The sequence below is a fragment of the Ranitomeya variabilis genome, chromosome 4, assembly GCF_051348905.1.
Source record: "Ranitomeya variabilis isolate aRanVar5 chromosome 4, aRanVar5.hap1, whole genome shotgun sequence".
Classification (NCBI taxonomy): domain Eukaryota; kingdom Metazoa; phylum Chordata; class Amphibia; order Anura; family Dendrobatidae; genus Ranitomeya; species Ranitomeya variabilis.
The window spans coordinates 219312956-219323523 of NC_135235.1; positions in this window are offsets into that span (position 1 = coordinate 219312956).

Genomic DNA, 10568 nt, shown 5'->3' on the forward strand with positions numbered 1-10568 from the left:
CAATTGTCCAGCATTGCCCACAGTGTGTCCAGTATTGCCCCAGTGTCTCCAGCATTGCCCGTGTCTCCAGCATTGCCCCAGTGTATCCAGCATTGCCCCCAGACAGTGTGTTCAACAATCTGCCCCAGTATGTCCAGCATATTGCCCCAGAGTATCCAGCATTGCCCCCAGTGTGTCCAGCAATCTGCCCCAGTGTCTCCAGCATATTACCCCCAGTGTGTCCAGCAATCTGCCCCAGTATGTCCAGCATTGCCGTCAGTCTGTCCAGCAATCTGCCCCAGTGTCTCCAGCATTGCCCCAGTGTCTCCAGCATTGCCCCAGTGTCTCCAGCATTGCCCCCAGTGTGTCCTCCAGCATTGCCCCCAGTGTGTCGAGCAATCTGCCCTGGGCTACCGCCTATATTGACCCTCTGATAATCCGCCCCTGTTTCTGACTACCATCCTACTTGTGCTGCACCACCCTACAACTCTTAATTTTTGCTTACTACCTTACCAGTGGTCATCACAGTGCTCCACTGCTCTACATTTCTTTCCTATCTCCAAAGGCTGCTTTTTATAGGAGCCCCATCATTACAATGACAACGGTCTTCAGCAGACCCACAGATGTCATGGTGTAAGAGTATGGTTGGGACTACTCTCTTAATAAGAAAACGATCATAATTTTTGTATAGGACAGTACGTTTTATTATGCATAGAACCTTATAGGCACCAAGGTGAATTATTAATGTGTAGCGGTGTAATAGATATAATATGAACAATTTCATAGAATTTTATAAATATTGTTATTATGTGGAAAGAGGTGAACATAATAAAAAACAGGTACAATAATCTTGGACAAAACGAGTCACCAACTGGTACAAGAGTAGAAAGGACCCTGCCCACGAGGTCTCACAGTCCACAGGGGATGGTGAGGATGCAGTAGGTGAGGGTATAGCTGGCTGTGCAGCAGTATGGTGGTTACTGCAGGTTGTAGGCTTGTCGGAAGAGGTAGGTCTTCAGGTTCCCTTTGAAGGATGTAGATCTCTCAGCTGTGTTTTGTGTGCTGTTGTATTAAATATTGTATTAAATATAGGGAAAGGATAAGGATTAGGTATATATAAGATAGGACTGAGAGCAGTGCAGTGGTCGGCACAATAGATTCAGGATGCAGATAGGAATAGTATAGGAAAGGTTAAAGTGTTCTGCCCCAGCCCCAATATGGAAGGGGCAGTGGTAGTTAAAAGGGGATCACTTCCTGCTTTAGATGAGCTGAGGAGATTAGATAAAAGTGTAGAGATCAGACGTTGAAGGCCAGAAGGCTAGAGAGAACAAAAGATTATGGACAGTTTGGGCAGCATGGGAACGGCTGCGACAAACTTCTGTGGACCTTCCTTGGATGTCTGGGACCTACAGCCTGAACTAGGCATGGAAGAGCTTGCCTTATTCTCTTCCCACAAGGGGAAGCTGGATGGGAAACTACTTACGAATGTTGGGACGGGTTTCATGAGAGCTGGAGAGCCCGGTGGAGTATCCCAGGGGCCAGAGATGCCAGCCAGGATAGGGAAAGCTCAGGCTAAAAGTGTCGTAGCCACGTCTACATATTGTGCTATAATAACATTCAACTGCTCAGTAAACTTGAACTGTTTGAAAATGACAAAGTGTCTTCTGATGACTGTGTGGCTGTTCCTAGATCCGGGATCGTGGAGACAGCAGAGACCTCTGGCCAAAATGTGAGTGTTGTACAATTCACACTAGGTTCAAGTAAAACAAGACACTATTTACTTGTGGAGTGCCAGGGTGTGGGAACAAAGCAGTTCCTTGCCCATGATTACCGCCCTGTGCACCTTACAATGGCAATCAATTGGTGTCCAGTGTTCGCATTGTAGGGAATCAGATGGGCATTTGGAATGGTGTTCCCATGGGGTCTGTGCTCTTTATAGGCCATTGTCAGAGATTGACAGCAGCATTTAAGAGGTAAGCAGTGGGCAAAGCTCAGTTCTACCTGCTCCTGTTAAATGCAAATCTGGACTTATCTAATTTTCTGGTCCAAACTTCATTATCCAGATGGATTTGGGATATTATCACTGACCGCTATGTTCTTGATAGTTTAGATCCACCTTTGTCTGTTTGGCCTTATTCCACAGATCAACTTTAGCCTAACATCTTGCATGGACAAATCTATGGAGCTGCATTGTGGTCCTCCAGGTTTTAGTTTTTTAAACTTCTCAGTGTAGACATCCTCTCTGCCGAGAGGTCGCCGTATGGCATAAACAGTGACTTCCTAGGTTTATACGCCTGTATGTTGTTGCTTTTACATGCCATAATGTGCTGCTACTGTAAGACATCTAGGAAAGAATAAAATTTGCTTACATGAAATTTTCATTTCCTTGAGGCCGTAGGCAGCAGAGGTTTCCTACCCATAATTAATTCTTATTGCTGCATATTGCACATGTTCTCTTTCTTGCTCAACTTTTTTGCAGTCATGCTTATTAACCTAATCGGCATGTTAAATATGTGTTTTATCACTGCTTATTAACATGTCTTATATCCAGAGCATGTGTCCAGCATTAACCCATTATGTGCTGCCTGCTGACTACAGGAAATAAATATTTCATGAAAGTAAATTTTATGTTTTTTTAATGAAGGCGATTCTCCCATCCATAAAAGTGGAAGTCAGATATACAGTACTGCAGATCCTCCTCGATTATTCCTAGCAAGGAAAAATAATGAATACCCTTTCGGGAGGACATAAAAGTGGTTAATAAAATCCCAAACAAAAGGATTATATTTATTTTCATTTGAAATTTAAATTCAGTTGCAGTATTGTAACAATATTGTTACACTCACATTGCTTCTATCACCGCTCCCTAATGATGTCTAATTTCAGTGAGTAAGGTGGCGGAGATGAAGAAGTGGGATGTTGTAAGAGAAGCTGTCTTAATTCAGTATCAATGCTAGTGAAATCAATAAACATAATAATTTTACAATCATCATGTTATATAGCACTGTATTCTTACAATTGCTCATTTTGCTTTTTTACCCAGTTAATTCTTCGCTTTTCCATTAGTTCTATGACATCACGTGATTAAAAATTTTCTAGCTGAATCCTACTAAGCTCTATATAGAAACAGGAAGTCAATTTCCCCTTTATGAGTCATAAGACACGGCAAAAGTCCATGTCAGAAGGGAGGAGAGGGCAGCTGGGTCAGGAGGTGAAGAGCTGTGTACCAACACTGCCTCTGAAAAACACTCCTGATGTTCACAAATACTTTATGAAGGCCAATAATTAAAATAAACTAACTCTTGACCCATTAATTTTTGCCACTCCAGGTAACGACCTGATGAAGCTGCTTCAGAGAGTGTCAATAGAGTCCAAATCTGTCATTAAAGTAAAAAGGGGGTACTTTTTTGAAAACAGAGATTTATGGCATATTTTAGTTTTATGGCAACAAAAACAAAAGGTGGTAAGCACAGCAAAAGCACAATAAAAAATTGGGATTCTACTATTACATACATAAAGTATAAGTACAACGAAAAGAGATTGACAGCTATATAAAAAATATAATGAACCCCATCCCTAATTGATTCCTATGATTATATTAGGTGGTATACAACTGATGTAAACGTTTCTAATATTACCTATAGTTATAGACAATGATTATTTGATGCGTTTTTGTACCATTTGTGCACCAGCTAGCTATTTTAGGCTAGATGTATTTTTTATAACAACAACAAAGCCTATTCGTGTTTCGCACAGCTTCTTCTGGGTGTTTTGACTCCAGAAGAAGCTGGGTGAAGCGCTCGTCGAGGTGGAGGGACACAGAGCAAGATCCTCTGCATATAGGGAGCTTTCACTTTATTTTAAGGTATTTATTCCTTACAAGTATATGTATAATTACCCTGCATGCAAGCACTTTTTAATGTCACATAGTGGTTCATACTTTTCCCTAGTGCGATACATGTACAATTTATCCAATTTGGACACGTTTGGTTTCACCTATGTGAATTATGAATATTTATATTTGTTTACATAACTCTGTTCCATTGTTCTGGCTATATCTATGTCCCTTATAAGTAGTAAATCTTTGTTTTATATCATTTGTCATATTTCATAAAGATTTATTGACTTTATTTATTGGGTGGTTCACTGTTATGACCGCAATGGCAGAGGGTCTCATAAATAGTTTCTAAGTCTGCAAACACAAAAACCAGCTCATAGGGCAGTGGTAACTGATCTGACCATATATCTAATCCTAGCACCACAAATAACAGCAGCCGGGGAACGTGCCTACGTTGATTCTAGACGTCTCGCGCCAGCCGGAGAACTAACCAACCCTAGAAGGGAAAAGAAAGACCTTTCTTGCCTCCAGAGAAAAGACCCCAAAAGTTGGATACAAGCCCCCAACAAATAATAACGGTGAGGTAAGAGGAAAAGACAAACGTAAGGATGAGCTAGGTATTTAGCAAAGAGAGGCCCACTAGCTAATAGCAGAATATAGTAAGATAACTTATATGGTCAGCAAAAACCCTATCAAAAATATCCACGCTGGATATTCAAGAACCCCCGAACCGTCTAACGGCCCGGGGGGAGAACACCAGCCCCCTAGAGCTTCCAGCAAGGTCAGGAATCACATTTAGTACAAGCTGGACAAAAATGAGAGCAAGCAAATAACCCAAAAAACAAAGAAGCAGGACTTAGCTTAATTTTGCACGAACCAGGACCAGCAGATAGGAGCAAACAAAAAGGATCTGATTACAACGATGCCAGGCACTGGACTAAGGATCCAGGAGGTTTATATAGCAACACCCCTGGACTAACGACCCAGGTGGGTGCAAACTGAGGAAAGAAAATCCCAGAGTCATATCACTAATAACCACCAGAGGGAGCCAAGAAGTCTAATTCACAACAGTACCCCCCCCTTAAGGAGGGGTCACCGAACCCTCACCAAGACCACTAGGGCGATCAGGATGAGCAGCGTGAAAGGCACGAACTAAATCGGCCGCATGCACATCAGAGGCAACCACCCAGGAATTATCCTCCTGACCATAGCCCTTCCACTTGACCAGATACTGAAGCCTCCGTCTGGAGAGACGAGAATCCAAGATCTTCTCCACCACGTACTCCAACTCGCCCCCAACCAACACCGGAGCAGGAGGCTCAACAGAAGGAACCACAGGTACAACGTACCGCCGCAACAAGGACCTATGGAACACGTTGTGAATGGCAAACGACACCGGAAGATCCAAGCGAAAGGACACAGGATTAAGGATTTCCAATATCTTGTAAGGACCGATGAAGCGAGGCTTAAATTTAGGAGAGGAGACCTTCATAGGAACAAATCGAGAAGACAGCCATACCAAATCCCCAACACGAAGTCGGGGACCCACACCGCGGCGGCGGTTGGCAAAACGCTGAGCCTTCTCCTGTGACAACTTTAAGTTGTCCACCACATGATTCCAGATCTGCTGCAACCTATCCACCACAGAATCTACCCCAGGACAGTCAGAAGGCTCCACATGTCCCGAGGAAAAACGAGGATGGAAACCAGAGTTGCAGAAAAATGGCGAAACCAAAGTAGCAGAACTAGCCCGGTTATTAAGGGCAAACTCAGCCAATGGCAAGAAGGTCACCCAATCATCCTGATCTGCCGAAACAAAACACCTCAAATAAGCCTCCAGAGTCTGATTAGTTCGCTCCATTTGTCCATTAGTCTGAGGATGAAAGGCAGACGAAAACGACAACTCAATGCCCATCCTAGCACAAAAGGATCGCCAGAACCTGGAAACAAACTGGGATCCTCTGTCAGACACAATATTCTCAGGAATGCCGTGCAAACGAACCACATTCTGAAAGAACACAGGAACCAGATCGGAAGAGGAGGAAAAGCAATCACATACCACCCAGATGACAGACATGCCCTGAGACACCAGGAGATCAGAAATGAAATCCATGGAAATGTGTGTCCAAGGCCTCTTCGGGACAGGCAAGGGCAAGAGCAACCCGCTGGCACGAGAACAGCAAGGCTTAGCTCGAGCACAAGTCCCACAGGACTGCACAAAAGACCGCACATCCCGTGACAAGGAAGGCCACCAAAAGGACCTAGCCACCAAATCTCTGGTGCCAAAAATTCCCGGATGACCTGCCAACACCGAGGAATGAACCTCGGAAATGACTCTGCTGGTCCATTTATCAGGAACAAACAGTCTGTCAGGTGGACAAGAGTCAGGTCTACCAGCCTGAAATCTCTGCAACACGCGTCTCAAATCAGGAGAAATGGCTGACAAGATAACTCCCTCTTTAAGAATACCAACTGGTTCTGCGACTCCAGGAGAGTCAGGCACAAAGCTCCTTGAAAGAGCATCAGCCTTCACATTCTTTGAACCTGGTAAATACGAGACCACAAAGTCAAAACGGGAGAAAAACAATGACCAGCGGGCCTGTCTAGGATTCAGGCATTTAGCAGACTCGAGATACATCAGATTTTTGTGATCAGTCAAGACCACCACACGATGCTTAGCACCCTCGAGCCAATGACGCCACTCCTCAAATGCCCACTTCATGGCCAGCAACTCCCGATTGCCAACATCATAATTCCGCTCAGCAGGCGAAAACTTCCTGGAGAAGAAAGCACATGGTCTCATTACCGAGCAACCAGGGCCTCTCTGTGACAAAACGGCCCCTGCCCCAATCTCAGAAGCATCCACTTCGACCTGAAAGGGAAGTGAGACATCAGGCTGGCACAAAACAGGCGCCGAAGTAAACCGGCGCTTCAACTCTTGGAACGCCTCCACGGCTGCAGGAGCCCAGTTAGCAACATCAGAACCTTTCTTGGTCATATCCGTCAAAGGTTTAACAACGCTAGAAAAATTAGCGATAAAACGACGGTAGAAGTTAGCAAAACCCAAGAACTTCTGAAGACTCTTAACTGACGTGGGTTGAGTCCAATCATGAATAGCTCGGACCTTGACTGGGTCCATCTCCACAGCAAAAACATAACCCATTCTGACGTCTATGATTTTTCCGCTCATTTCTAGTCTGAATTCTATCACATTGCATTAAATCAGATGTTTGTTCAGACAACACCACCAGAGGATTAGCGGTTTTGCGCTCCCGCAAACGCCGGTCAATTTGAATAGCCAGCGCCATAGAATCATTCAGACTTGTAGGAATGGGGAAACCCACCATCACATTCTTAATGGTTTCAGAAAGGCCATTTCTGAAATTTGCGGCCAGAGCACACTCATTCCACTGAGTAAGCACGGACCATTTCCGAAATTTTGGGCAATACACTTCAGCTTCATCCTGGCCCTGAGAAATAGCCAGCAAGGCTTTTTCTGCCTGAACTTCAAGATTGGGTTCCTCGTAAAGCAATCCGAGCGCCAGAAAAAACGCATCAATATTTGCCAATGCCGGATCTCCTGGCGCTAGCGAAAAAGCCCAATCCTGAGGGTCGCCCCGTAAAAAAAAGATAACAATTTTCACTTGCTGAGCTGGATCTCCAGATGAACGGGGTCTCAGAGAAAGAAACAATTTACAATTGTTCCTGAAATTCCTAAACCTAAATCGGTCTCCAGAAAACAGTTCAGGAATAGGTATTTTAGGTTCAGACATTGGACTACTGGTAACAAAATCTTGTATGCCCTGCACACGAGCAGCAAGCTGGTCTACACTTGTAATCAAGGTCTGGACATTCATGTCTGTAGCAAGCACAAGCCACTCAAAGGTAAAGGGGAGGAAGAGAGGGGAAAAAAAAACAAAAAAAAAACCTCAGAATTTCCTTTCTTATTATCCCACTTCTGCAATGCAATAAACATTCAATGTTGGCCTGGCATACTGTTATGACCCCAATGGCAGAGGGTCTAATAAATAGTTTCTAAGTCTGCAAACACAAAAACCAGCTCATAGGGCAGTGGTAACTGATCTGACCATATATCTAATCCTAGCACCACAAATAACAGCAGCCGGGGAACGTGCCTACATTGATTCTAGACGTCTCGCGCCAGCCGGAGAACTAACTAACTCTAGAAGGGAAAAGAAAGACCTTTCTTGCCTCCAGAGAAAAGACCCCAAAAGTTGGATACAAGCCCCCAACAAATAATAACGGTGAGGTAAGAGGAAAAGACAAACGTAAGGATGAGCTAGGTATTTAGCAAAGAGAGGCCCACTAGCTAATAGCAGAATATAGTAAGATAACTTATATGGTCAGCAAAAACCCTATCAAAAATATCCACGCTGGATATTCAAGAACCCCCGAACCGTCTAACGGCCCGGGGGGAGAACACCAGCCCCCTAGAGCTTCCAGCAAGGTCAGGAATCACATTTAGTACAAGCTGGACAAAAATGAGAGCAAGCAAATAACCCAAAAAACAAAGAAGCAGGACTTAGCTTAATTTTGCACGAACCAGGACCAGCAGATAGGAGCAAACAAAAAGGATCTGATTACAACGATGCCAGGCACTGGACTAAGGATCCAGGAGGTTTATATAGCAACACCCCTGGACTAACGACCCAGGTGGGTGCAAACTGAGGAAAGAAAATCGCAGAGTCATATCACTAATAACCACCAGAGGGAGCCAAGAAGTCTAATTCACAACAGTTCACTTCTTCTTGTCCTCCTGGGGTTCTTTTACTCCCGGGTTTTGTTGTTGTCTTACATTCTAAAGTTCTATTTTGCAATTATTTCTTATGAAAAGGACTTCGTGTTGTCTAATGTATTTTGTAGCATGTTTAATTGAGAATTTATACGTGTTTTTTTTATCTCTTTTTTTGCCTTTTTGGTTTGCAATGTTTTACATAAAATCACTTTGTTGTGAAGATCTACTGTTTTTTTTTTTTCAGTTACCTTCTTTTGATTGAAAAAGTCACAGGTTGGTTACATTCCGTATACGCACAAAAACTCATGCAGTTTTTTACTTTTATTGGTATGGGGTGTTTTACATCAAACTACTTTGACTCCCAGTTTGTTCATTTATTCAGTTTTGATAAAACTTTACAGTAAAAGTAACGTTTGGATTACATGTGTTTTTTACTGGGTTTCTGCTGCGGAAACGCACAAAAAAAAGTATGTTTGGTTTTTCAAAATCGTATTCAAGTCTTTGGTAAAAGTCCACTATCAATAGTATAAAACCTAACATGGGTCAATGGGTATGTGGTGTATTCATGAACAGCAGATGAATAACCAAAAATCACCAAAAATTATTCCTGCCTTCTTTTATTATAATATAATAAACTAAATTGTAAATAGAAATGATTAAAAAATCAGTTAGGAAAAGGCATATTAATGTGTGAAAAAATATGCAAATTTTATGCTAATAGTGCAGCGCCCCAGAGTCCTGGTCGTTGCAGTACTGTGGCTCCGCCACTATGGGGAGCTACGGTGCGCCCGATGGCACTGAAGGAGTTCATCTGATCAGGTATCACAGACACCAATATGTTTCACAGCAGGGCCTCCGGGGGGAGCTAAGGGTTCTATTCATTAGGCCACTCCCCACCATAGTGGGTAAACTGGGGGTCAGGCAGGAAGTTAGATCAGAAAGCTGACTGGATTGGACGAAGCAACACTCAGTGGCAGAGGGTGTTGTGGAGGAAGAGACAGTAGGGTCTCTGCCAGGGGTGGGATTCTGGCAGAGGCTTGGCATTGGAAAGAACGTAACGGGACCGTGCCTGCTCAGAATAGCGGCGGTGCCCTAAGAAAGGACTAGAAGCGAGATAGATTGTGCTGAGTGAGAAACGAGATCAAGCAATAGGAGAATTCCAGTAGGGGTCGTGCTGTAAGACCGAAGCAACACCCTACTGAGGCGCACTACCGGTGGCCGGAACGCCGAGGGAGTATTATAACATTCAGCTTCAAGCAATACTCTAAACAGCGGCAGGACAGTCAGTTTAAGGCGGGCTGTCTAACACATATCACCTATGAAGTCTTGGGAGGCAATTGCGGGAGAGGGGCGTCTCTAGGGTCCCGGAAGAACTCCAGGCCTACCCGACAAACGGGTGCCGTTCTAACCGTAACATCAGGGAGGGACGGACGATTAGAAGAACATCATTTAATCGAGTTGTGAGGGAACTTAAGAAACAGACACAACAGTTGTGGGGTACTTTCCGTAAGCACAGCAGGGGAGGACTACAACACATAGCGCTAAGAAGGAAGGCACCGATTTCCACCTGTGAAGAGAACTCTGGAAGTGCCATTGGACCGGCCGGACTTGCGCAGCCTGGTGAACCGTATTCTGGACTGAGGACTCAGAGATCTCCAGTAAAGAGGTAAAGAGACTGCAACCTGGTGTCCTCGTTATTTACCGCGACCTGCACCCCACAACTGCACCGTTACAACACCACTTATTGCACCGGACGTCCCCCACTGACAGACAGGGCCACGGACCGGGTCTAGCCACCGTGACAACCCCAGGACTGAGACCTGGAGGCCCGGCTCCGGGTACCCCTCGGCCCTGCGGCGGTGTGGGGGCGCTCCAAATCTTGGCGTCACGAACAGGATCTACTTAAGCCTGAAGAATCAGGTCATGTGTGCCTAGAGACTGTGATTTGTTGTGCTTGGACTGTACTTTATTAAGAGGACTGTGTGTTGTGCCATT